Below are 27681 nucleotides of genomic sequence, written 5' to 3'. Positions count from 1 at the left end.
TTCTATATGGTATTGAAATGTATTCTATTAAGCTAACAGAATGATTAGATTTGTTAGATATATGTTCTGAAAGTCAAACAGACTTAGTAATAAAGCTGTGTTTAGGTAATCAATATATTTTGAGGTTCATCAAAGTATTAACAAGTCAAGTAATGTGTTTAAGTAAAATTATAGGTTAGATATTATAGGTTAGATATTCTCTGGGTAACTGTGAAGAGGGTTTGGCCTATAAGCCAAACCCCTATTTTCAAATACCAGCTTAGCCGGTTTGTGATTGGGGCAGTAATGTGATGATGTCATCAACTCAGAGACACTCGGCCTGGGCTATAAGATGGGTGTGTGATGTGGGGAGAGGGACTGAAGAAACAACCAAAGAACTCTGGAACCAACCAAACCCACACAGGACAGGACCTCACCTACCATCTCACCCACCATCAACACCAAGGAAGCAGGCAACGAGAAGACAAAGGACTTTTTGGAGGGAAAACAGACTGCTTTGTTTTGTCAGCCAGGACAACACAAAGACCAGCAACAACTTATCAATTATCATTCTTTATACTGTAATATTAGGCTGGTTGTATCATCTTACGGCATAGTGTTTGTGATCAACAACCATAGCATCTTCTTATTGTAATTTGTATACATTCTTAAACTTTGATTAAACAACTGTTAAACTATCTTTCCTCCTAAATTCCTTCTGCCTTTCGGCCGGCTCAGTCAGTTTGAAGAGAAGTGATTCCCAGCTTTAAAGTATTGAGACACAACGCCGAGTACTAGCCAACAGGTTCTGAAGCAGAGCAGAACCGAAACAGCCTGGGAATCCACTTCATTTTGGTGCCGTTTGACCCGTGAACAAGTGGCGGCCCTGGACGAGATTTTTTTCCCTTCACTCATCAACCTACACGCCGGTCGACGAGGAGAACAACTGGTCGATCGTCTTCAAAGTAACTGGAAGAAGTTACAGAGAGGTGAGTGTGGAAGAAGAATGGGCTGCTCAGTTCGAACAACAAGGGGTTGGGGAAAGAAACTAAAGAATTTAACCTCATGTAATCATGATGTAAGGGACAATTAGATTGAGTGTTCTGGCTGGGGAGGGCGGCTCTGTAATCACCGGGCGTAGTATATTTTATTGTAAAAATGTTAGCACTATGAACGGGGCGCCGTTGCCAGTCGGAACAGGTAAGGGGATAGGAACATGTCTTAGATTCGTGCTCAGAGTTAAGCCGAGATAGACACCGTGCGTAGTATGTCTTAAAGTAGTGACTGAAGCACGCCGTTGCATAGTATTTTCTACAGTAGAGAGTTAGCACGAGTAGGTCTGGTTTTAGCCTTGGGCACGGGCGGGCGTGCTGTAGCAAAATAGTGCTTAATGGAATGTTTACCGGTCGCGCCGCGTGCGGCGTTCGAGAGACGGAAATGTGCGTGAATGCTGATTTTGTATTTTTTAATTGTGTACTTTTTAATTGTGTTAGGAAGCGTGTATGAATGTATGGTTGGCGAATGTTTATGGTTAGGAGTGATTGGTGGGAAGTATGAGAATATTGTTGTGTTATTATGTAATTTAAGTCACCGATTGGCCGTGGGGGAGTTTAATAGAAACGCCGGTTTTCCGAGGCCCGTCGAACGCAGCGGCCGTTAGCTGTGGTATTAGCCTCTGGACACCGGAGCATGCGGAGCGAAAAGTAGACGTAATTCAAATGTATAAGGTCGATCGATAGTGTCTTGAGATTACGGGGATATGTAGGGCACTTAAAAGTTTTCATATTCGTGGCGGATAAAACCAGTTATGTAATGTTTAAGGTGATCGGGATTTTCTAAACCCGACCCGGAAGTCGTTCTAAGCTCGCCGGAAATGACGACGGAGGGGTCAAACTAGTATTTTACTATTATGTTTTTATATTTCTAATTAGATCACTACACTGGCGTTTTGAGAGAAATAGGATTCTGTTGTGGGGTATGTGGTATTATATTAACGTTGCGAGGGGACGGCCCGCGCGGCGGAACGGGTCGTTGGGAACGTTTTTATGGGATCATGGGGTAAGCTAAGCTAATGCTACTTAGCCGCGCTAATGGCTAAAGCGATCGCCGGTTGTGACGTCACAAGGGTGCGCGGTCTGACGGCTTACGCGCGCTAGGTTGAAGCTAACGAAGCTAACATGCTAAGCTAACATGCTAAGCTAACTGTGCTGACGTCATGACATGACGGGACTCTCGGTATGTCTCGCGAGGGGGCGTCCATCTTGACGGGGCTCCGAGCGTCCATCTTGACGGGGCTCCGAGCGTCCATCTTGGGAGGGTGCCGAGCGTCCATCTTGGTAGGGGTGGCGAGCGTCCATTGTTAAGGGGAAGGTGGAGTTTATTGGGAATACGGTAGGGGGCAGAAGTGTACAGGATGAATATGTTTGGATTCTGCTCACAGAACGTTTTCATTGTACACTCTCTCTCCCCCTCTCTTCCTCTCTCACTCCCCCTCTTCTCTTTCTCCCCCTCTCTTTCTCCCCCTCTCTTTCTCCCCCTCTCTCTCTCCCCCTCTCTTTCTCTCTCTCTCTTACTCTCTCTCCCCCTCTCTTCTCTTTCTCCCCCTCTCTTTCTCTCTCTCTTTTCCTCTCTCTCTCTCTCTCTCTCTCTCTCTCTCTCTCTCTCTCTCTCTCTCTCTCTCTCTCTCTCTTTCTCTCTCTTTCTCTCTCTCTCTATTTCTCTCTCTCTCTTCCTCTCTTTCTCCCCCTCTCTTTCTCCCCCTCTCTTTCTCCCCCTCTCTCTCTCCCCCTCTCTCTCTTTCTCTCTTCCTCTCTCTCTCTCTCTTTCTCTCTCTCTCTCTCTTCCTCTCTCTCTCTCACTCTCTCTCTTTCTCTCTCTCTTTCTCTTTCTCTCTCTCCCTTTCCCTCTCGCCTCCCCTCCCTCTCTCACCCTCCTCCCTCCCTCTCCCTCTCCCTTTCCGCCTCTCTCCCTCTCGCCCCTCCTCCCTCTCTCACCCTCCTCCCTCCCTCTCCAGCTCCCTTTCCGCCTCTCTCCCTCTCCCTCTCGCCTCCCCTCCCTCTCTCACCCTCCTCCCTCCCTCTCCCTTTCGCCCCTCTACCTCTCACCTCCCCCCTCTTTCACTCTCTCTCTCTCTTACCCCCCCCTCTCGCTCGCTCCCCTCATTTCAACACCGCCTCTCTTCCATGTACTTCCCCCCCTCGGCCCCCCCCGAAACGCTTCTCTTTCTCTCCTGGGTTAGGGCCTGTATATAGGGTTTTTTATGGGTTTCAAACGCGGTGTAGTGCTGGGTATATTGTTTATTGCTGTTTACTGTAAGGTTTCAAAGGCGGTAGGCTGAGTTTGGGACTTATTGTGCGTGTGTTGTTGTTCCATATTCAGTTTTATTGTTGTTTTTAGGGAATTTCTAGTGCTGGCAGTGGTATTGCCTGCGTTGGCGCTACGCTTTGTTCGACAAGGCGCTCGTACTTCTTTCCGTACATTTGGACGGGCCCCGGCTGGGGCTCAGTACCAGTTCAGGTTGGTGGGCCGTAAGTTGGAGCATAATTGCTCTACTCGCCTGCGGTGGGGGTGTGGGTAGACAGTTCGTCGTGGCTCACTGTCTGCCTCCACGCTTTGTGCGCTGTGTGTGACTCGTCGGTGCTCGCTGCCACACTGCGCGCATTTTTCATTTTACCAGGGGTACGGGGACTGCTAAACGTCGTGGCGGGGGTGGGCTCGCTGTCTGCCACCGCGCATTAACGGGGGTGCGCTATGCGTGCACTCGTCAAAGGCTCGCTGCCACACTACGCGCGTCGAATTATATTGTGTGTGAGTGTTTGGGTGACTGGTTACGGTGGTTGGGTGGGGTGCTGTATGTGTGTGGCAGTGGTTGTGAGTGGAATGTTTTTTTGATTGTCCTTGAGTAGGGGGCCCGGGGTGTCGCGTTCCAGGTTGCAAACTGGGGGTGATGCCGTGGGCCACAGGACGAGTTGGCCAGTGGAATGTCATTGGTCGGCAGGATTTTCAATGTGGGGATGGTGTCGCCGCCTGTGGTTATGAACGGGTTGTGTGACACTGTTCTAAATGCACGGGGACTTCAGTGACGTAAGGCACTGAAAATTGATTTCTGTTCCCGTGAGAAGAGCGTTATGATAACACCTAAAGGGTTAGGTGTTACGGGGGATATATAATAACTGTGTGAGAGATTGTGAATGGAAAATATGTGTGTTACTGATATGTGTAATGTAATATGAGCGAAATACATACTAGGCTTTCACGGACGGAAATAAATATAGTTACACATACACATAGTCATTTGCAAAGAACGATTAGAGTAAAAGTGAGATTATTCACCTAAATTACAATGTCCGATACAGATGTTTAGGAATGATAGGCTGTAAATAACAACTTTCTGATTGACCACCATCTCAGGAAACAGCTGATGGAAAATAAGTTCCCCGGAGTGGTATTAAGGAGGATCTTGACAACAGGATTGAGAATCTGGGTTTCCAATGGAGACAACTGGAAAAAAGATTAAGGCGGTGTCATTGATAAATCAAAAACGAAAATTGCACAAATGCTCTCATATGATCATAGTCTAGGAGATGCCCGACATTCCATGCTTAAAGACAAATGATGGATTGTGAATGGCAAATGTCACTGATAATTAAGTGTATTTTTTGCTTCTCTCTTTTCACAGCTGCTCCAGGACGGATGGCCGGCGCTGACAATTCCGAACCCCAACAGGGAAATCGAAGAGACTGTTGACAGTCAGGGGGTATAGTATCACAAGACCGAGATTGTCAATTCCTGTTTACACCAATATAGAAGTGTGAGTGAAATTAACTCAAGTTTGGTAAAAATAGTTTGAATACAGAGAAACTTGCTTTCCAAACGGTGACGTTACGAGTGATTGAAGAAAAGGTGAGAATGGAAAATACACAGATAGGAGCAACCGGAGGGTTAGATGCACTGACCATAGAAAGGGTGGACAATCTGTCTATTTCAACGACTGGAGATGTCACAATAGAAGTGACGAAAAGATGGCCAAAGATATTCAGGCCATTACAGAACCTTGTAGTTAAAGGAGGCCGGTGTAGAATGCGTACCCAAATCAAGATAATGCCGATAACCTCTGCAGACATTACATTGACCGAATTGGACGTTGACTTGATTGACTGGAATTTGATCGACTCCCCTTTAGTGTCCAGTGAGACGGAGGGACTGGAAATAATGTCTTTTACTCCGCCACAGGGAGTCGTTGCAGCAAGCGACCCAGAGACAGCTGTATTACCCGAGTCAATCCAAGCTGAAGTGTCCGTTGCAGATGACTGCCAGTTACAGACGTGCCTCCCTCTCGAAGAACAGCTAGCCGAGGCTAGACGGGTAGTGGACTATCTCCAAGGCCTACTCCAGTCCACACAGCCCGGAGGGGAGACAGGTTCCAATCGCCTCTCTCCCTCTCCCTCTGGAGAACCAGATGGCCAGAGACAGGCCCAGTTGGGGCCACAACCCGTGCCGGAACAACAACAAACCCCGATAAGACCACCCACGAGGTGGCAACCACGAGGAAAAGGTGTAGGCAAAGGCAGGAATCCGATTGGCTACCGTGTGCGGCAGGTGCACTGTTGGACGTGTGGGACCCTCGGACACATTGCTCGGAACTGTGCAGAGCAGGACCATATATCCCCAACAGGGCGTGTTTGTGCAGGAACAGGTGGCGGGCCCCTCCCAACCACGGGCCCCTCTCAAGGAACTGTGACTGGACCAAATAGGTACGTGGCTTTCTCCTCCGAACAGGCTCCAGGGAACCATGGCGATGATGGCACACCACCAGGACGTGTTCTGGGCCCAATGACCCCAGGGTCATCCGGTCACAGGCAACTGACCCACCGGGTCCCACAACCCGGGGGAGACCGCCAGTGTTGTTGGGGCTGTGGAGTGAAAGGTCATTTTCAAAGGTTATGTCTGCAGAGGCCACCGGCAGAATAAAAATATATGCAACTGACTAGGGTAGAGGTGGGATATATTGAATGATAAAATATGCTCCTAATTAGATTAGAATAAAAAGTAAATAGAGGTGTTAGGTGATTAGATTATGAATGAAAGTTACTAAAAACGAATGTATGGGTGACTGACAAATGCATGAACTAATCAGACTAACAAGAGGTCAAATTATGTTAAACAGTTAATCGATATTAGACAGTGTGATGATGTGACACTGCGGCAGCTAGTGATCAGTAAATTATCCATGCTCGGTCAACATTCAGATTGATCAAGAGGTGGACTGCATGATTAAGAAATTGAAAAGACTCATAGTTGTTTCTAGTATTTTATAGTATTGACAGAAGCGTATTAACAGTTATGGGCAATAGGATAGGTGTTTATTTACTTTTATTTTTACTTCTCTTTTCTAGTGTGATACGAGCAATTCCTGACTTAGGCCGGGAGCGTACATTTTGTTTATTCATTTGATTTCCCTTTTTGTTTCTTAGTTAAAAATGAGCTAGAAAGCTCACAAGTTTGGTTTATTTTTTTCATTTATTGGTTTGGCAGCGTTTTCTTTCTGTTTTCTTTCTTTCTGTGTGTTTTTTCTTAGGGTACCTGGCAAGCTGGGAGGGATCTCGACACATCAGGACGGGGTAGTATATGTCTGTAAAATGGACTGGGAACAAAGTGAAGGAACATGAGCTAGTTATGGATTTTTGTTCTCCGCCCATTGAATACCCAGTTTTAGCGGCTGGGGGTGTGTCGTGGTTGGTGATAGTGTTGGGAAGCATGATTCTCTGTACATTAATGAAGCTCAATAGGTTTGGTCGCTATTGGCCAAATTAGTCTTGTGTAGGGTGTGAACATGTGCAATTGATAATTGGCTTGTGATGTGGAAGATGTGTGTTTAAGGCGGACTGTGATTGTTGCCATACACACAGGTTACTGGGAGAATGGATGTCAGTGCTGTCCGGTCCGGGATGCAGCTGTCCGAAACCAGAGGAAGGCGGTAACGATGTTTTCATGTGTATTTCACATCGAGAGGTGGAGAGTATACTGTTTTGACAGCATAATATAATGAGAGCCATGTGAATTTTTCAGAATTTTGAAATTTAATGATCTAAAAGCCATGAAATATATAGATAAATGATTTGGAAAAGAAAGTTGTCAAAAGCTCAGACCAGTAAAGAGAGTCTGAGGGATGGAAATTATGGATTCTCAATCAATTGTTGTGGTAGAAGTGATCCCCACTGTGCCCCGGAGCGATATATATTCACTACAGGATACGGATGGGAGATTGGGGAATCCACAGTCATCAGAGAGTGGTACAAGGAAGACCGAGGACTCCATCGGTACTGTTGACAGGACACTGGCTAGTGTCTACCCAGCGGCTCCATGGGGAACCACAACACTGCGGAGAACCAGGAGACGCCTGTCTTGGCCAACGCAGTGACCGAGTCTTGAGGCTTCAGAGGGAAACGACAGACAACTAACGAGCAGACAGGCGGCTAGGCCTCAGCAACAACTCCGGCTGTCAACAGAAGCAAGGCCTCAACTATTGACCAGGGGGTCAACAAGCGAAGGGGGGAAGCTGCTATCGCCCCTATCAACGACCAGGCGGAGGGGAGGAGACACAAACCTCTTCCACTGATCCGAGGGTCAACCAGCGAAGGGGTCGAGCAGCCAGCAACGACCTCCCCATCGCTGTGAAGAATAGAAGATACTACAGCAGGGGGCTCTACCCCCTAAGAGAGGATCTCCACGAGTCAAGATGTGCTTGACAGAAGATGGGGTGTAATAAGAAAGGCAATTTGCTTTCTGAGTTGCACCCAGCAGTCGTGATATTGCACCAGCTCTGAGCAATAAAGAGGAGGCAGGGTCAAATCTAGAAAACATGGACCCCCCTCCTCAAATGCTCCATTGATCTTGGTACGAGAACAAGTTATTAAAGACCGTGCACATGATCACAAAAACTGAAATGGCTAATTTGAATTTTAGGATCTGAGTGTGGCAAAACCATATATATGTTATCCTAATATGATTTAAAATGTCTTAAGTGTTATCTAGATAGTAGTGTGTAGAGATTGATATCTATGTTTGACATATTAAGGATAGGTAAACTATCCGAGTGGGGACTGTTGTAAAATCCAAAACATATATATCATGATTAACTAATGTGTAGAAATATTTGGGCCTCAAAACAATAAGTCATAGATTGTCTGTGTGTGGTTACATAGACTGATTGTGCAAATGCCCTCCTGGGGTGACAATGGCATAGTGGCAGCTGGGGTAAGACTACTTCCCTTTAGGGGGTAGATCAAACAAAGACAAAAGGTCACGTAGACATGTTATCTCGCTGGAGTATCCTGTCACACACACAGACACTCACATACTCACACACACACATACACTCACACACACATTTTCACATACACGTCCACACACACACACACAGTGATGAGGTTAAAAGGAAACAACTGTTACATCAAAGCGCCCATGAAGTGTTATCAGCTGCTTACGGCCTGGGGACACAGACAGACACACACACATACTCACACACACACATTTTCGAATACACATCCACACACACACACTCACACACACATAGTCACACACTCACACACACACACACACACACACACACACACACACATTCACACACACACACACATTCACACACACACACACACATTCACACACACACACACACACACACACACACACACAGAACATCTCCAAACAAGCTAACTATTTCCTGGTATATTGTTAAAATAGTAATTTGAATCTTGAATTAAGTAGGTTTGGTCATACGTAAATGTCTACAATTAGTTAATGTGTCTGTGCTATTTTCATTTAGATTCAATATGATTAATTGGTTGTTCTATATGGTATTGAAATGTATTCTATTAAGCTAACAGAATGATTCGATTTGTTAGATATATGTTCTGAAAGTCAAACAGACTTAGTAATAAAGCTGTGTTTAGGTAATCAATATATTTTGAGGTTCATCAAAGTATTAACAAGTCAAGTAATGTGTTTAAGTAAAATTATAGGTTAGATATTATAGGTTAGATATTCTCTGGGTAACTGTGAAGAGGGTTTGGCCTATAAGCCAAACCCCTATTTTCAAATACCAGCTTAGCCGGTTTGTGATTGGGGCAGTAATGTGATGATGTCATCAACTCAGAGACACTCGGCCTGGGCTATAAGATGGGTGTGTGATGTGGGGAGAGGGACTGAAGAAACAACCAAAGAACTCTGGAACCAACCAAACCCACACAGGACAAGACCTCTCTCACCATCTCCACCATCAACCCCAAGGAGGCCAAGGCAGAACGAGAACAAAAGGACTTTTTGGAGGGAAAACCAACTTCTTTGTTTTGTCAGCCAAGACAACACAAAGACCAGCAACAACTTATCAATTATCATTCTTTATACTGTAATATTAGGCTGGTTGTATCATCTTACGGCATAGTGTTTGTGATCAACAACCATAGCATCTTCTTATTGTAATTTGTATACACTCTTAAACTTTGATTAAACAACTGTTATACTATTTTCCTCTTAATTCCTGCTGCCTTTCTGCAACCACTGCAGTGTTTAAAGAGAAGTGATTCCCAGCTTTAAAGTATTGAGACACAACGCCGAGTACTAGCCAACAGGTTCTGAAGCAGAGCACAACCGAAACAGCCTGGGAATCCACTTCACTTTCACTACCACACTATAGAAGGTTAACCCTTTACTATCACACTACAGTTAACCGTCTGTAGTGTGATAGTAAAGGGTTAACCTTCTGTAGTGTGGTATTGAAAGGTTTAAGGGATGGCTTGATATCATAACTATTATTAGGATCGTGGAGCGTTTAGGAGGTGGTCCTGCCTAATGGACTGGAGGCTTTCCTCAGAGATTTGTGTTGCTTGATGCAGGAGCGGCAATCAACTCTGGGAGCATCTTGTTTCTTTATGCACAGTGCTCTGGGTGGCTCATTATATAGGCTACAAATACACACACAGTCCGGGGGTGAGTGGGGGTGGGGGGCGAGAGAGCGAGCGAATGCCCATGTCCACTTGTTTTTGGTGTTTTTATTTGTATATTAATTATGTATATGATTTGGGCCCCTTTGGTTGTGTGTCTGATGGCCGCGGGCTCGGAAGGGGGGGGGGGCCCTGGTTCGGGGTCTCGGCGGAGCATGGTGTTAAAGAGGCGTGATGCTTTGGTTCGCTGGCACACCAGACCAGGGGTCCTCGAGGGATGGGGATCGTGGCTGCCGTGTCTGGTGAGGGTGGGGGCTCAGGATGTTCACTGTACAGTATGTCTCCATTATTGTCTTCCCTTTTTTTTGTGTAATAGGTTGCTGTTTTGTGATGTCTTTTTGTGTATTATTGTTATTGTTGTATTGTGATGTGTCCTGTTCCATGTAAAAAAGTTAAATAAAAAAAGATTTGATCACAAAAAAATAAAATACACACACATACAGACAAATGCGAGCATTTCACATGTATGCACATACTGTATGTGCGCATGTACTCACTCTAGCAGTGTTAATTTTGGCAGCTATTTTCATTTTAGTTTTAGTCTTAGTCATGTGTCAAGTGCTCCTTTTTCGTTTTCATCATATTTAGTCATCTTCATTTATTTTTCGTTTAGTCAGTTTTAGTCAACTAAATGTCTGAGCATTTAGTCAGTCTTAGTCAGTTGTTGTCTCAATTTTGTCTTTTTTGTTTTAGTCTAGATTTAGTCAACGAAAACGGATGACATTTTTGTCTATTTTTAGTTAACGGAAAAAAACTTGTCAGAAATAGCCAACATGGAAAAATCTTTGATTTAAATTGCGTATTTATTTTTTAACCTAGGGGAATCTGAGTCGTGGCACAAGTGATACACAGGAAGTATATATGTTGGTGTAGACATGGTCCAATGTATTGTTGCTCCTACAGTATATGTTGGTGTAGACATGGTCCAATGTATTGCTGCTCCTACAGTATATGTTGGTGTAGACATGGTCCAATGTATGCATCAAAGAGAGCATTACGGATGTGGTGACGTTGTTTCTGACCAGAGAGACGACGCTGAACTCTGTCTGTCTTCTGTGTCTTTCCTTTCTCTCTGCCATGTCTGTCCTCTCTCTGCTGTGTCTGTTCTCTCTGTCATGTCTGTCCTCTCTCTCTCTGCTGTGTCTGGCAGCGGTTTATTCTATAACAGGATACTGTAAACTAAGTAAACAGAACACACAGTAGTACTAGTAGTAGTACTGTACACACTGATTGCAATCTGCTTGCATAAAAACATTATATTAAAATCACATTCTGAGGTCAGTGTTAAAGTGCCACATGGAAGAGGTCTGGTTAGAGTTAGAGGTGGTCTAGGTCTGGTTAGGGTAACTTAGGGGTAGTTAAGCATTCATTATAATTTATTATTATTATTTAGATAGATGGATGTAAAGGGCTAGACCAACTCTTAACCCCTATCCGGACCTAGACCACCTCTAAGTCACAACCCTAACTTAGGGGTTAAAGTTAGAGGTGGTCTAGGTCTGGTTAGGGGTTAGAGTTAGAGGTGGTCTATGTCTGGTTATACTGATCCGATACCAGTGCATACATAAAAAAAATATATATATATTATATAAATTATAAAACTTTTTTCTCTTTTCTTTTTTACAGCTACTGTTTTTTAGTAATAACTAGAAAGTAATGGTATTTATTCAACAACAGGTGATTGTATAGATTAGTATTAGTATCATTAATTGACAACTAAGCTCAATGAGTTCACCCACGGAATGGTTGTTGGTACATTGGTTCCGCACGGACATTATACGTTGTTGCGCACTTCCTATCCAGGCTGCTCCGTGCTACTGCAGAGGCACTGTTGTGATTTTTAATGCACAATAAATATTCAACATTCTCTTTTGAGACTCCGCCTCAGACTCTTATCATTTGGCACTAAAAGCTAAACATTGTCACCGGTATGGCTGTCTGCATTATGTCATTAATTTTGTGCGAGAGGTCAATCAGTGACCACGTTAGCGTGAGCTAGCTTAGCCACTAGCTAACGCGAGCTAGATGGAAATACAAACATTGTACCGTTACTGGTGAATAAGTGATTTACCTTGGAATACTCCTTTGCCAACTTGCTGTACTTTGCTTGCAGGTCTGCAGCTGGATTATGAATAGTCCCAACTTTAGCCAAGGTAACATTCAGCTAAAACTAGCTTTTCAAATAGCTCCAGCTAATGCTAATAACGGAGCTCCCGGTCACACTGCTCTAGTCGGGACGATGGCATTAAGAAAAGTTATAATTATTTTGTCTCGTCTTGTTTTAGTCAACAATATCAACATACATAAAGATACATTTTGTCCTGGTTTTTGTAAATTACATTTTCGTGTCCTCAGTTGTGGTCAACGATATTTAATAAACAATTTAGTCTTGTTAGCGTGACATGGTCTTCAATAACGTGACGTCACGTCTCGTTGTCGTCATGAAAAAAACCTTCGTTGACGAACATCTTTCGTCATCAATTTAGTCAACAAAATTAACACTGCACGCTAGGCCTGTCCCTGACTAAGGATTTGTGTAGTCGACTTTGATTGGCCGAAATTTGCCGATAGTCGACTGGTAGCACACTCTCAGGGGCTCATACAGAAACAAGCATTTCATCATAAAGTATTCTGTATTTTGTTGTGACAAATAATAAACAAACTTGAGGCACGGCTGGGTAGCGCAGTGGAGAATGCACTCGCCTACCACCGCAGAGACTCTGGGATCAAATCCAGCTGTCAGCGGTACCTCCGGCTTGGTCAGTCGTCCCTACTAACACAATTGGCAGTGTTTGCGGGTGGGAAGCCGGCGGGGTATGTGTCCTAGTCGTTGTAAATTGCGGTTCCTACTGGTCGGTCGGGGCGCCTGTTCAGCAGGGAGGGGATCGGGGGGAAATAGCGTGATCCTCCCACGCATTACATTCCCCCAGTGTCAGGTGAAAAGAAGCGGCTGGCTGACTCCACATGTATCGGACGAGGCATGTGGTAGTTCTACACCCTCCCTAGGCCGACAGTGGGGCAATGCGCGCAACGACCAGGAAGGGAATTGGCATAATGACAAAATTGGGATGGGAGCAAAATACAGAAAAAAGTGAGAGAAAAAATTAAATTATAGAAAAAAAAACTTGAAACTTGAACACTGATGGATACATCTTGATATGTCTAGCAGTGGAGGTTTCTCTATGACAACACGTGAAACACAAATTCACTCATAATTCATAATTATTATTAATTTACATATATATATATATTTCTTTTTATTATTATTATTATTTTTTTATTAGAAATGTTTTCCTCTGTAAAAATAATTGACAGCAATGACTGCAGTAAATATTCGTGCCGATAGCTGCACAGGTTGACCCAGGATTAAATAAATAATAAATAATAGCCAATCAAAATAGGCTATTAACGTCATCTAAGCACGGTCCGTGCATTTAAACTCTTGCCATTGAATGGGGGATTGAATGATTGACAGCCTTGACATCCAATCAGAGAATGTGGCATCTCTGCTGCTCTGCAGCTAGCCGGAGGTTGAATGATTGGCAGCCTTGAGATCCAATCAGAGAATGGTTTCTCTTCTGTGGCTCTGCTGCTCTGCAGCTTTGTTTACGATTTTTTTTTTATCTCAGTTTAAGAAGCTAACTTGTTGGAGCTAACGTAGCTAAAGGGCTACCACCGCAGCTACCAGGCCCAGGGTGGAGTGTTTTGTTATTGTTCATGAACTTATTGTGCATCGTTTGATGATATATATATATTTTTTTATCTCAGTTGTTGTAAAACGAAAGCCTGCAGTGCTTAGCCTGGACGCTTACGCTAACGTTAGCCAGCCGAAGTGTAGTAGTTCTAACTTCACAGCAACAAGCTGGCTCGCGATGCACTATTGTTTACATTTTCCATGGGATTAATGCACACGGCTCGAGTCGGACTCGTCACATGGAGAAGCTGCACTATTCAACGATAGATGAGATCGATCGAGATACCGTCTTTATGGGTAAGTCGTGTCTTCTTGGCTTTAGAATGTCAGTTTGTGTAACGTTACTGTAACCGAATTGAAACCGCATCATAACTCCTACATCGACCATGTCACTTTTCAAAAGGCATGAATGAAAACTTTATTTAACAGATTGCAGAATGGGTACAATATACAGTACGGCTCAATACACATAATTATTAAGGAGATGCAGACCAGATAAAGACTTTCGTCTTGTTTACATCAGGGTCCCCCATTTTCAATTCATAGTGAAATGTATTTTGTGTTATTAGGAGCCCTGCTACATTAACGTTAGCTAAAGTTGGTAGCTAACGTTATATTGATAATGTTTCAATATTATCAGGTTGATATTATTAGGTTGATAATGGTGTCAGTGTTTCAGATAGCAAGGTGGAGATCTTTGTTAACTAGTAGAGCTTTGGTTGAGAGATTGGATTGTGTTCCGCGACACAGATAACATTAATGCCTACACGGAGACAGTGCTGGACTATGTCTGTACTAGGGTGAAAGAAACAATCCCCACTACCAAAATGAAAGTTTACCCAAATCAAAAACCCTGGGTAGACAAATCCGTCCGTGAAGCTCTGAGAGAGCGCACCAAAGCATACAATGACGGCCTAGTGGCAGGCAACATGAATGACCACAAGGTGGCGCGACACAACGTAAGGAGGACAGTGTCAGAGGCCAAACGGCGCTACAGGGATAAAATTGAACTCCAGTTTGAACAAGCTGACTCTAGAGCTATGTGGCAGGGGCTCAAAACGATGACAGACTACAAAGGCGCCTCCCTCAAACTGAACAGTGACATCTCCTTAGCAAACGACCTCAATACCTTCTATGCGAGGTTTGATGCTGGTAATAACAACACCAGCTCACAAGCCTCGGCAATGGGGGGGGGGGGGGTCGGCTGCTGATGGAGGCGCAGTGTTCAGGGTAACAGAGCATGAGGTGAGGCGGACCTTTAAAAAAGTGAATATCAGGAAGGCAGCAGGTCCGGACGGCATCCCCGGCCGCGTCCTAAAAGTCTGTGCCGACCAACTGGCCCCAGTATTCACTGACATATTTAACCTGTCCTTAGAACAGGCTGTCATCCCCACCTGCCTGAAGAAGTCCACTATTATCCCTGTACCCAAAAAATCCAAGCCTGCTTGCCTCAACGACTACCGCCCTGTAGCTCTCACCTCCATAGCCATGAAGTGCTTTGAGAAGCTAGTAAAGGGCTACATCTGCTCCTCCCTCCCCATCAACATGGACCCCCTGCAATTTGCATACCGCCCCAACAGGTCCACGGAGGACGCCATATCCCATGTGCTGCACACAGCAGCATCACACCTGGACAAGAGGCAGGGGAACTATGTGAGAATGCTATTCATCGACTACAGCTCGGCATTCAATACCATAGTCCCCTCCATACTCATAGCCAAGCTCAGGGACCTGGGCTTGGGCTATGACCTCTGCCAGTGGGTCTTGGACTTCCTGACTGGCAGACCCCAGGTGGTGAGAGCAGGCAACTGCACCTCCTCATCCATCACCCTCAACATAGGGGCCCCCCAGGGCTGTGTTCTGAGTCCCCTCCTCTACTCCCTGTACACACACGACTGTGTGGCCCAGCGGAGTAGCAATACAATCGTCAAATTTGCTGACGACACAGTGGTGGTGGGCCTGATCTCTGCCAACGACGAGAGGGCCTACCTGGAAGAGGTCAAGGTCCTGGCGGGATGGTGCCAGGAAAACAGCCTCTCCCTGAACGTCAGCAAAACAAAGGAGATGATTGTGGACTTCAGGAGGTCGGGGGTCAAGGACTACAGCCCCCTCAGCATCGACGGGGCACCGGTTGAGAGAGTCAACAGCTTCAAGTACCTCGGAGCCTACATATCCGAGGACTTGACATGGACCACACACATTAACAGTGTGGTGAAGAAGGCACGACAACGCCTCTACTTCCTCAGGCGCCTAAGGAAGTTCCAAGTCAGCCAGAAGATCCTTAAGAACTTCTACTCATGTACAATAGAGAGCATCTTGACCGGCAACATCACCTCCTGGTTTGGGAATAGCACTGCAAAAGACCGAAGCAGACTACAAAGAGTGACACGTGCAGCCGAACGCACAATTGGAGGGGGGCTCCCCACCCTCCAGAACATTTACTACAAGCGTTGCAAGGGCAAGGCTAAGAGAATCATTAAAGACTCCAGTCACCCGAACAACTGCCTCTTTGAACTGCTGCGGTCAGGCAAGCGATACCGGAGTCTCAAGGCGAGCACAGAAAGACTCAGAAGTAGCTTCTATCCCCAGGCCATCAGGCTGCTAAACGAACAATGAATGAACACTACACAACAACAACCACCAAACGCACATAGCACACACATCCACACGCACACACTCACTTTAAACAAACACACTGTAGCACCCACTCCACACACTTTATAGCACACACCCACTTTAAACAAACACACTGTAGCACCCACTCCCCACACTTTATATTTATGGATGAAGGATTGCACTACAACTCGTACACCTTACTGTAAATTGTACCTAAAATTGTACCTCATCCCATTTCTGCTTTGCACTAGATAGTACTGTACATTAGTACACTGCATAGTATTGTGTATTGTATATTATATGGTAACTCAGAACATTGTACATATGTCTATACCGAACACTGTGACCTCATTTTCTTCTTCTAAATTCATGCTATATTATGTTATTATGTTATTTGATACTATCTTGTCTAGCACAGTCTCTGGAGCGTAACAGTAAGAAGCATTTTGTATGAAAGTATTCTGTACTTCTGTATGACAACTATTAAAGAACTTGAACTTGAACTTGAGATATTACAGTGCTGTCTCTTAAAACTCATAAACAAGTATTGAGCAAGACGAGTTAGTCTGTTGTGTTGTGCGTATTGTATGGGAGGGATATGATGACTGTGTGTAACTAGGAGGGATATGAGGACTGTGTGTAACTAGGAGGGATATGAGGACTGTGTGTAACTAGGAGGGATATGAGGACTGTGTGTATGTGGCACTGAATTGATGTAAACAAGATGAAAGTCTTTCTCTGGTCTGCAGTCCCTTAACAATTGTGTGTATTGACCCATACTGTATTGTACCCATTCTGCAATCTGTTAAATAAAGTTTTCATTCATCATTCATTCATTCATTCATTCATTCATTCATTCATTCATTCATTCATTCATTCATTCATTCATTCATCCATTCATTCATTCATTCATTCATTCATTCATTCATTCATTCATTCATTCATTCATTCATTCATTCATTCATTTCATTCATTCATTCATTGTCCTTGTGTTACATAAAACCCATCTGTGGCCTCGTGCAGAGGAAGGTGGTAAATACATGTTAGATATTCCAATGTACAGTTTTGCATACCATTGACTCAGAATGGTCTGTTTTATTGAAATCGTCACAGCAGTATAGTTTGTTTATACTTCAGAAGTATAATATTTAAACATGGTCCCCAAAATGAATGGAAGCGAATGAGGAGCCTGACACCTGGGAGGAATGGGGGTGTTGCAGCGTTGGGGAATATTTAAAAAATATAATTTAATATATAATATAATATAATAATTTGTGCTTCACCTAAAAATTTGGTCAGCAGCCTCCACTGATGTCTAGTGTGTGAAATCCTCTTTCAGTGCCTCTGTGCCCGTTTTCTTAGGCAGTTAGCCTTGCTAGTATGTGCGCCAAAGTAATAATAAAAAAGAAAATTATTATAATATATATTTTTTTGCATTCGACTAAGAGGTTGGCAGTCGACTACGGCTCCTTTCGATCGAATAGTCGACTATTCGAGGTCAGCCCTAAAATACACACACATACAGACAAATGTGAGCATTTTACATGTATGCAGATTATGTGCGCATGTACTCACACGCATGTGCGTACACACAGACGCAGGCAGACTCTGTCTCTTAAAACACCATTATAAACAGACCATCATCAAGCAATTATGAACCATTTACACGACTTCCAAACCTCCATTCAGATTCAGATGCAAGCATAAAAGCTGTCATTATGTGACGATGGTGAGACGAGCTACGGTGCAACACAGAGTGTTGTGTTTGTGTGTGTGTGTGTGTGTGTTAGTACTGTATGGTTGTATGTTGTGTCTCTCTCTATCTCATTTCCTTCTTCTTTCTTCTCCCCCCTCACCCTTTCTCTCTCCCTCCTCTCAGCCCTCTCCTACCGATTCTCTCCATCTCCGATTCTCTCTTCCTCCCTCTCTCTGTCCTTAACTCTCTCTGTCAACTCAACACTTGATTGCAAATTCTTTGCACCAAGGCTTTGTTTAATCCACATAACTATGTACAGCACAATGTGTTTTGCACAGATGATTAATATGACTGTGGCCAGTGTTAATTTAGTCAACGAAAATGATGACTAAATATGGTCGTCAACGAAGCTTTTCCCCCTGACGAAAACGAGACGAGACGTCACGTTAATGGAGATCATGTGACACTAACGTGATGAAATTATCATACAATGTCGTTGACAAAAAACGACGACACAAAATGTAGTTACTGTAGCAAAATAAAATCTTGCTAAATGTTTATTCAACTTCAATGTCAACACTGTTTACTAGCTACTTGCTAGCTAACAGGAACTTGTTTGCCGACAGGAAAGTAACAAACATAATTGTCCGTGCGGAACCCTTATCCCCAACACATCGTTCCGTGGGTGAATTATTGTAATGTTCTGGGGTTTTGTGTGTCGCTCTACTGTAGTTGTATGGTCTTAGGGGCACCACTGTTATGCTGGGGGTGTTGTTTCCCCCCGGGAGATATGGGAGGACGGACCGGATGTTACGTTGTTGTTGTGAAGCTAGCGTATTAGCAGGCAGGCCCTTCTTATACACAATACAGGTGTGTTGTGTATGAGATGGGAATTATCAACCTGTAAAACCCCATATTGAGCTGGAAATAAAGCACCGTACAGAAAAGGAAACTCTCCTCTTTCTTCCCTACATTACTGCATGACGGATCGCTACATTATGTTGATCCACCACAATAGAACACATTAAATAGCTTACATAAGTCTAACCAGCTTGCACTAACGTCAGCTTTTTTTGTTTAGAAAAAGCTCACGCCAACTTATGAGGCAGTACCTGAGTGGCGAGACTAAACAAAAAGACTAAATCGAAACTAAACTAAAAAGACTAAAACAAAAATGCTCAGACGGTGACCTGTAGTTGACTAAAACTTGACTAAACGAAAAATAGCTAAAGGTGACTAAATATGATGAAAACTAAAAAGCGCATTTGAGACATGACTAAGACGAAAGCGAAAATTTAAAATAGTTGACTAAAGCTAATTGCTAGGTTGGTTTTATGCGTTTCTAATTTTCTTTAGCTAAGCATATGAATGATTCTGGTGAGATTCCTACTGATTTAATTACAGGTACTGTACATTTTCCTCACTTTGCAATGTTGAGCCACTCTCTGCCAAAGACATTATTATGAAGTTAAAGGATGATGTAATAAGAAGTAGCTTGATAAAAGAAAGTGTAAATGTAGTCATTGATCCTCTTGCCCGTATATGTTTTCATTATCTTTACAAAGGTGTTACATGACCACACAGTTGTTGAAGTTAAACCCCTTTACAAATCAGGTGACCATGATCACTTTTACAAATGATTGTCCAATCTCTCTACTACCTTGTTTTTCAAAAGTTCTGGATAATCTTGCCTGTTCAAGACTCTCAAAGCACCTAGTTGCTAGTTGTTAACAATAGTTCTAAATTTAGCTAATGACACAATCTCATGATTTCAAAGCACTAATTCAGCATATAAACAATGAAATGCCTTAACAAACTCACTCTCAATGTAAAAATCTAGATTTATTTTGCAATAAAAACATTCTTAGGAATTCTTGCAACATTGCAAAAGGTCAATGAAAATGGTCAGAATATAAAGGAAAGTTTGTTTTCTTCTCATTTAACTATTATTATTATTATTATTATTATTATTATTATTATTATTATTATTATTATTATTATTAATTATTATTATTATTATTATTATTATTATTATTATTATTATTATTATTATTATTATTATTATTATTATTATTATTATTATTATTATTATTATTATTATTATTATTATTATTATTATTATTATTATATACTACTATTATATTATTATATATAACCATTTCACTGTATAGTCTAATCGATATCAAGTATTGCAATATCGTTTGGGCTGCTGCATATCCATCATACCTCAACCAGATACTACACTAGCCAAGCGCCATCTGCACCTCTGTTTAGGAAATATTATTAACTTTTGTCAATGTATACTGTACAATGTTGTTTAAATACATAATCACACACAAAACGTTCCAGACACATTTCATATTTAAAAAAATAAATGTATCGTCAAACATTCACTCATATTCGACATGATGTAAAAAATATTTTGACCTTTTTGTCGCAATTCATCAGATTTTCATCAGATTTGGAGGACTTCATATTTTGAACTTTGAAGTCGTTATCTTCTTTGACAATGTTCAAAATGCATTAGTGTGTGTGTGTGTGTGTGTGTGTGTGTGTGTGTGTGTGTGTGTGTGTGTGTGTGTGTGTGTGTGTGTGTGTGTGTGTACTGACGTGTGTAGCTGTCAGCATGGTGAGGGCCGTGGACCCTTCTCTGTCTCACTGATTGTTCATGATCTCCCCACACAGGCCACAAGGAGCACGTCGTCGTGGCAACGCTGCCATAAAAGAACCATAACAGTGCCAGTTCTGTGAGTGGTGTGTGTGTGTGTGTGTGTGTGTGTGTGTGTGTGTGTGTGTGTGTGTGTGTGTGTGTGTGTGTGTGTGTGTGTGTGTGTGTGTGTGTGTGTGTGTGTGCATGTGTGTGTGTGTGTGTGTGTGCATGCATACATAGATCTCAAAGGGTGCTTAAGCACCTGCCATTTTGCCTCATAGAGAGAAAGTACCTCTTTTCTCTTTCTTTCTTTCTCACTCTCTCTCCCTCTCCCTCTCCCCCTCTCTCTCTCTCTCTCTCTCTCTCTCTCTCTCTCTCTCTCTCTCTCTCTCTCTCTCTCTCTCTCTCTCTCTCTCTCTCTCTCTCTCTCTCTCTCTCTCTCTCTCTCTCTCTCTCTCTCTCTCTCTCTCTCTCTCTCTCTCTCTCTCTCTCTCTCTCTCTCTCTCTCTCTCTCTCTCTCTCTCTCTCTCGCTCTCTCTCTCTCTCTTTAAAGAAATGAAAAGAAAAAGGTATTCCTGTTTGCTCTGCCGAACAGATATATTGATTGAGTCCCAGCCAGGCAAAGCCCTCTACACTCCCTCCCCCCTGATTCCTGCTATGGTGAAAGAATGCACGCCACATTGCAGCCGCATACGCAATGAATCATAGGCACTCGACAGTCAGCGTGAGTCAGAGTGATGAGTTGCTTTGAGGCATATTGGTCAAACAAAGTATAAATATACTGTTTCATTTTCATTTTATATTGGCATTGAAGCGGTTTAGGAATAGCTTGACACTATTTGCAAGTGCTGTAGGGTCTATCTATGCTTGAACTATTTAGAAGCTTTGAAATGTGCCAACTAGCTATCGTTAGCTTTGATACCCTTTTGCTAGTAATGTGGGAAATCAGTGGAATATGGTATAGTTCTTGTGTCTCATCCACTGGACTTACCCCCCCCCCCCCCCCCTCCTCTCTGGGGTTATGAAAAACAGTGTATCTAAGTCCTTGTCATCATCAGCTTACTTTCTATAGTTATTGTGTGTGTGTGTGTGTGTGTGTGTGTGTGTGTGTGTGTGTGTGTGTGTGTGTGTGTGTGTGTGTGTGTGTGTGTGTGTGTGTGTGTGTGTGTGTGTGTGTGTGTGTGTGTGTGTGTGTGTGTGTGTGTGTGTGTGTGTGTGTGTGTGTCTGGGTGTCTGGATGGGTCAGACACACATTAGTCATCCAGGAAGACAGACATGGTGGTATGGTGACAGATATCAGTGCTCACTTCTCTCTCTCATGTCATCTCTCTCTCCCCCACCATCTGTCTCTATCTCTCTCTCTCTCTCTACCCCCTCTCCATCTTTCTCTCTATGTCCACCTCCCCTCTCCTTCTCTCTCTCTCCCCCTTATCTTGCTCTCTCTCAGTCCTTCCGCCCTTCCCTCTCTCTCTTCCTCCCCCTCCCTCTTTCTCCTTTTATTTTCTTTCCCACTCCCCCTTTTTCACTCTCACTCTTCCTCTCTCTATGCATCTGTCACTCCACGGTCTCCACCCCCCTCTCTTTTAATCTGGTCAGTGGTACAGTCAGTGGTCATGGGCCATAGACGAATTGCCAGTGCAATTAGAGTGTGTGGCTAGTGGCCAGTGTTCTGAAGAGGCGGCCATGCTGTGCCTGTAGTGTGGACAGTCTGTCTAAACACCGGATTTGGGTAACAAATCAGATTTTGCCTGCCTCTAAAGACATAATTTCAGTCAGATGGTGATCGTTTTATTGGGGGGGGGGGGTAATAGCTTGGCTAAGCATTGGGAACTAGCCTCTCTGAGGTGTTTTAGAGAGAAATCAGGGTTTTATTAAATTTTATAAAATTTGTATTACATTAGCATTTTTAAAATCCCAGAATTTGATCTTAGAATTCTGCCTTTCAGTGGCCGGTAGTCAGAGACATCATACACTTAGAATGTGCATTCCTCAACATTCTAATCTCATTTGTGAACTTGGACTGCTGAAAGGGTTAACTTTACTGATTACACCAAAGGGAATGAATACCATCTGTGATGGGGAGGTGAACATAAAATGCTGGAATGGAAAAGCTTGTATCTTAACTTCCTGTGTCTTCTTTACATGCAGACTTTTCGCAGAGTGAGTTTTTGGTTTCTTGGTGGTCAAGGTGGCTGCGTATTTTTTTTTCCACCATTAACCAAAAATATACCCTGTGTGCTGTGTGGGAGGTACAGATGCAGCCATTAGGACTCGTTACCATTTTGCCGCAGTGATCGCGCGGTGTCAGCTGTGTAATTAGGAAACCAGGTTGCTGTTCTGTTAAATGCCGCCAGATTTAAGATTCAAGATTCAAGAGTTTTATTCATCACATACATACCAGGGCAAACAGTGAAATGCGGTTGGCCATGCCCGCTTCGATTGTGCAATAAAACAATAGTAATAGTAATAATAATAAAAAGATAACTAGAATAGACATGGTAAAATAGACATGTTAATAAATCACTTAACTCTTTGACGGCCACAAGCTTTTCCCCATCTGCACTGTCTAGCGCCAGCTTTTCTCGACCATTTTCACAATATTTCACGACCTTTGCGGAGCTATTGTATATTCTATATTATAGCTATGGAGACAATAGTATGGCTCATTTGACAGACACTATTTCTAGTCCAACATGTAAAAAATAGTTTGTTTCTACACACTGTAGTTTGTTGTTTATCACACACTAAACATCGCCCATTTCCAAAATAATCCAGTCTTTTTCCATAGATCGTGAGATAAGATGCGGTATATGCAATAAGCCCAAATCGTTCTGGTTGATCCCAAGTACTCTCAAATCAAAGGTATATACCATGCACATGTGCCTTCTCAAAATCATCATTGGTTTAGGTCCGGTTTAAACAGGACACTGTGATCGTTACAGAAACATGTTTCAGGTTCGGTAAAATAGACATAGGGGTTCCTTAGCCAGGAGGTACTCCAAAAAGAAGAATTCCAATGATCCCATCGGCGATCGCGATTACTCGTTTATATGTAATTACTCATGTTTACGGGAAGCTATAGCTTTTGAGGCGAGCAGATCTCCTAGTGATTGCTCTGCAAGAGCTCCTCCCCCTCAGATCGAGTCTTGACAACAGTCCAGTTCAGAAATTGTCTCTACTGATCCCTTTCTATCAGAGTTCAAAAGGTAGGCAATACTGCCACCTGGTGAGATTCGATTGGCATTGCAATTCCAACATAGGAAAATGAGCCAGGGACACCTAGACTGATCCGGATGACCGTTTAGAACGGGGATCAAAGGAAAAAGATCAAAGGATCCAAAAACGAGTTTATTCGTTATTGGCGCTCAAGCGTTGGCGGCGAAACACGAGTTTACTCGTTATTGGCCACCAATGAGTTAAAGGCACTGAATCCTATGCACATACCTATACAATGTGCAGTTTTTCTTCTATGTCCCTATGCTATACTTTCTGTTACTAACTATACTATACAACAATCACAACAAGTTATTCTCTTAAAGTGACCTTTTCCTTCCTTTAAAGTTTCCTTTCTTGTGTGTTTAAAGTGACCTGTGGTGCGTTTGTGTGTGTGCGAGTGCAGAATGTTGTGTTGTGTGTGTGTGTGTGTGTGTGTGTGTGTGTGTGTCCATGTGTGCTTGTGTGTGGAGAGATCAAGAGATACATCTAGCACCAAAAGCCAGAAAAGGCGCTGAGCGCCTCATCTCACTTATGCTTAGCTGAGGAAGAGTGTGTACATGTAGGTTTAATTATAAATGTGGCGTTTTCATTTACAACACTACACCACTGGCTGAGTCATCACTGGCAAGCCTGCAAACGTTCCACACGAGTAGCTACCCCACTTTCAGGGGGATTCAGTGGTACTTGTGTTCTGCTCTTAGGGCCTTGCTTACTATTTACCCACAAACTCACGCAACTATCTGCACAAAGCTGCTCGAGATTTCCTTTTTCATGGCAGAGAAGGAACACACACACACACACACATGCATGCATGCATGCATGCACACACACACAGACACACACACGCACATGCACGCATGCACACACAGACACACACACACACATGTTTGTTTATGTGAAATATGGGGACATTACATAGACTTATAGGCATTCTGTAACTAACCCTAACCTTATCCCTAACCATAACCTAACCCTAACCATAACCTAATCATAACCATAACCTAACCCTAACCATAACCTAATCATAACCATAACCAAAACCTAACCCTAACTTCTCTGCTCACATCGCAGCAACAACCAGAACCTGCAGATTCCTCCTGAGCAATGTCAGAAGGATCCGCCCCTTCCTGACAAAAGAAGCCACCCAACTCCTCGTCCAATCATTAGTCATCTCCCGCCTCGACTACTGCAACGCACTGCTCGCTGGCCTCCCGACCACTGCCACTAAGCCTCTTCAACTCATTCAGAACGCAGCGGCCCGCCTGATCTCAAAACTACCGAAGTCGGCCCATGTCACCCCACTTCTTAGGGACCTGCACTGGCTCCCCATTGCTGCACGTATCCGCTTCAAGGCCCTCGACCTAGCATACCGTGCGGCAAAGGGAACCGCTCCCGCCTACCTCCGGTCAATGGTCTCTAACTACACACCCTCAAGACCCCTACGCTCTGCATCTTCTGGCCGCCTCAGACCTACTCCTATCCAAGCCCCGGGAGGGTCATCAAAGAGAAGCCACCTATTCTCAGTCCTTGCCCCACAATGGTGGAATGAACTACCCACCCCAGTTAGGACAGCCGAATCCCGTCCAATCTTTCGCTGTCAACTAAAGACGCACTTCTTCAACCATTAGCTGAAATAATAATAAAAAAATAAATAAAAAAAACCTAACCCTAACTAACCTTACTGTTATGCACTTGTCCTAATAAACTAACCTACACTGTAACACGCAACACTTTGATGAATATTGTTACTCAGCTGATAGAGTTGTACCCTTCCTGATGACCTGTCGTACAGAACTTGTAAGTCGCTTTGTCGCTTTGGATAAAAGCGTCAGCTAAATGACTAAATGTAAATGTAAATGTAACCCTAACTATAACCTAATCATAACCATAACCAAAACCTAACCCTAACCATAACCTAATCATAACTATAACCCTAACCCTAACCATAACCATCATAACCTAATTTGTGTTATGGGGACACCCACATTTGTCCCTATAATGTTTTTGGTACCCATTGCGTCAGTGTGTAAACGGGTCAGTGTCCCCTGTAGTATAGAAATACAAGTACACACACACACACACACACACACACACACACACACACACACACACACACACACACACGCACACACACGTGCACACACACGTGACTTCACGATGATGTAAACAAACTCCAATCCATGAACGTTAACGCCGCCATTGTAGTAGTGGGTGATTTCAATAGCGCCAATCTGAGAAAGGTTTTGCCTGACTTCTATCAGCATGTGACTTGTAACACCAGAGGCGGTAACATTTTAGATCAATGTTACTCGCAATTCAAGGGTGGATACAAGGCTCATTCTGCTAGTGGCTTTGGGAAGTCTGATCATGCGGCCATATTTCTTTCTCCAAAGTACAAACAAAGAATCAAGAGCACTCCTGTAGTCTCGCGAGAGGTGCAGAAATGGGATTTGACGTCAGAGGAGACGCTCCAGGCTGCGTTTGAGTGCACAGACTGGAGCGTGTTCCGCGACACAGATAACATTAATGTCTACACGGAGACAGTGCTGGACTATGTTCGTACTTTGGTGGAAGAAACAATCCCCACTACCACAATTAGAGTTTACCCAAATCAAAAACCCTGGGTAGACAAATCCGTCCGTGAAGCTCTGAAAGCGCGCACCAAAGCATGCAACGACGGCCTGGTGGCAGGCAACATGAATGACCACAAGGTGGCGCGATACAACGTAAGGAGGACAGTGACAGAGGCCAAACGGCGCTACAGAGATAAAATTGAACTCCAGTTTGAACAGGCTGACTCCAGAGCTATGTGGCAGGGGCTCAAAACGATGACAGACTACAAAGGCACCTCCCTCAAACTGAACAGTGACATCTCCTTAGCAAATGACCTCAATACCTTCTATGCAAGGTTTGATGCTGGTAATAACAACACCAGCCCACAAGCCACGGCAATGGGGGGGGGGGGGGGGGGTCTGCTGATGGAGACTCAGTGTTCAGGGTAACAGAGCATGAGGTGAGGCGGACCTTTAAAAAAGTGAATGTCAGGAAGGCAGCAGGACCGGACGGCATCCCCGGCCGCGTCCTAAAAGTCTGTGCCGACCAACTGGCCCCGGTATTCACTGACATATTTAACCTGTCCTTAGAACAGGCTGTCATCCCCACCTGCCTGAAGAAGTCCACTATTATCCCTGTACCCAAAAAATCCAAGCCTGCTTGCCTCAACGACTACCGCCCTGTAGCTCTCACCTCCATAGCCATGAAGTGCTTTGAGAAGCTAGTAAAGGGCTACATCTGCTCCTCCCTCCCCATCAACATGGACCCCCTGCAATTTGCATACCGCCCCAACAGGTCCACGGAGGACGCCATAGCCCAGGTGCTGCACACAGCAGCATCACACCTGGACAAGAGGAAGGGGAACTATGTGAGAATGCTATTCATCGACTACAGCTCGGCATTCAATACCATAGTCCCCTCCAAACTCATAGCCAAGCTCAGGGACCTGGGCTTGAACTATGACCTCTGCCAGTGGGTCTTGGACTTCCTGACGGGCAGACCCCAGGTGGTGAGAGCAGGCAACTGCACCTCCTCATCCATCACCCTCAACATAGGGGCCCCCCAGGGCTGTGTTCTGAGTCCCCTCCTCTACTCCCTGTACACACACGACTGTGTGGCTCAGCGGAGTAGCAACACAATCATCAAATTTGCTGACGACACAGTGGTGGTGGGCCTGATCTCTGCCAACGACGAGAGGGCCTACCTGGAAGAGGTCAAGGTCCTGGCGGGATGGTGCCAGGAAAACAGCCTCTCCCTGAACGTCAGCAAAACAAAG

Source organism: Notolepis coatsorum, assembly GCF_963971535.1.
Source record: "Notolepis coatsorum genome assembly, chromosome: 15".
In the NCBI taxonomy this organism is placed as follows: Eukaryota; Metazoa; Chordata; class Actinopteri; order Aulopiformes; family Paralepididae; genus Notolepis; species Notolepis coatsorum.
Note: the sequence above shows the minus strand (reverse complement) of the source record.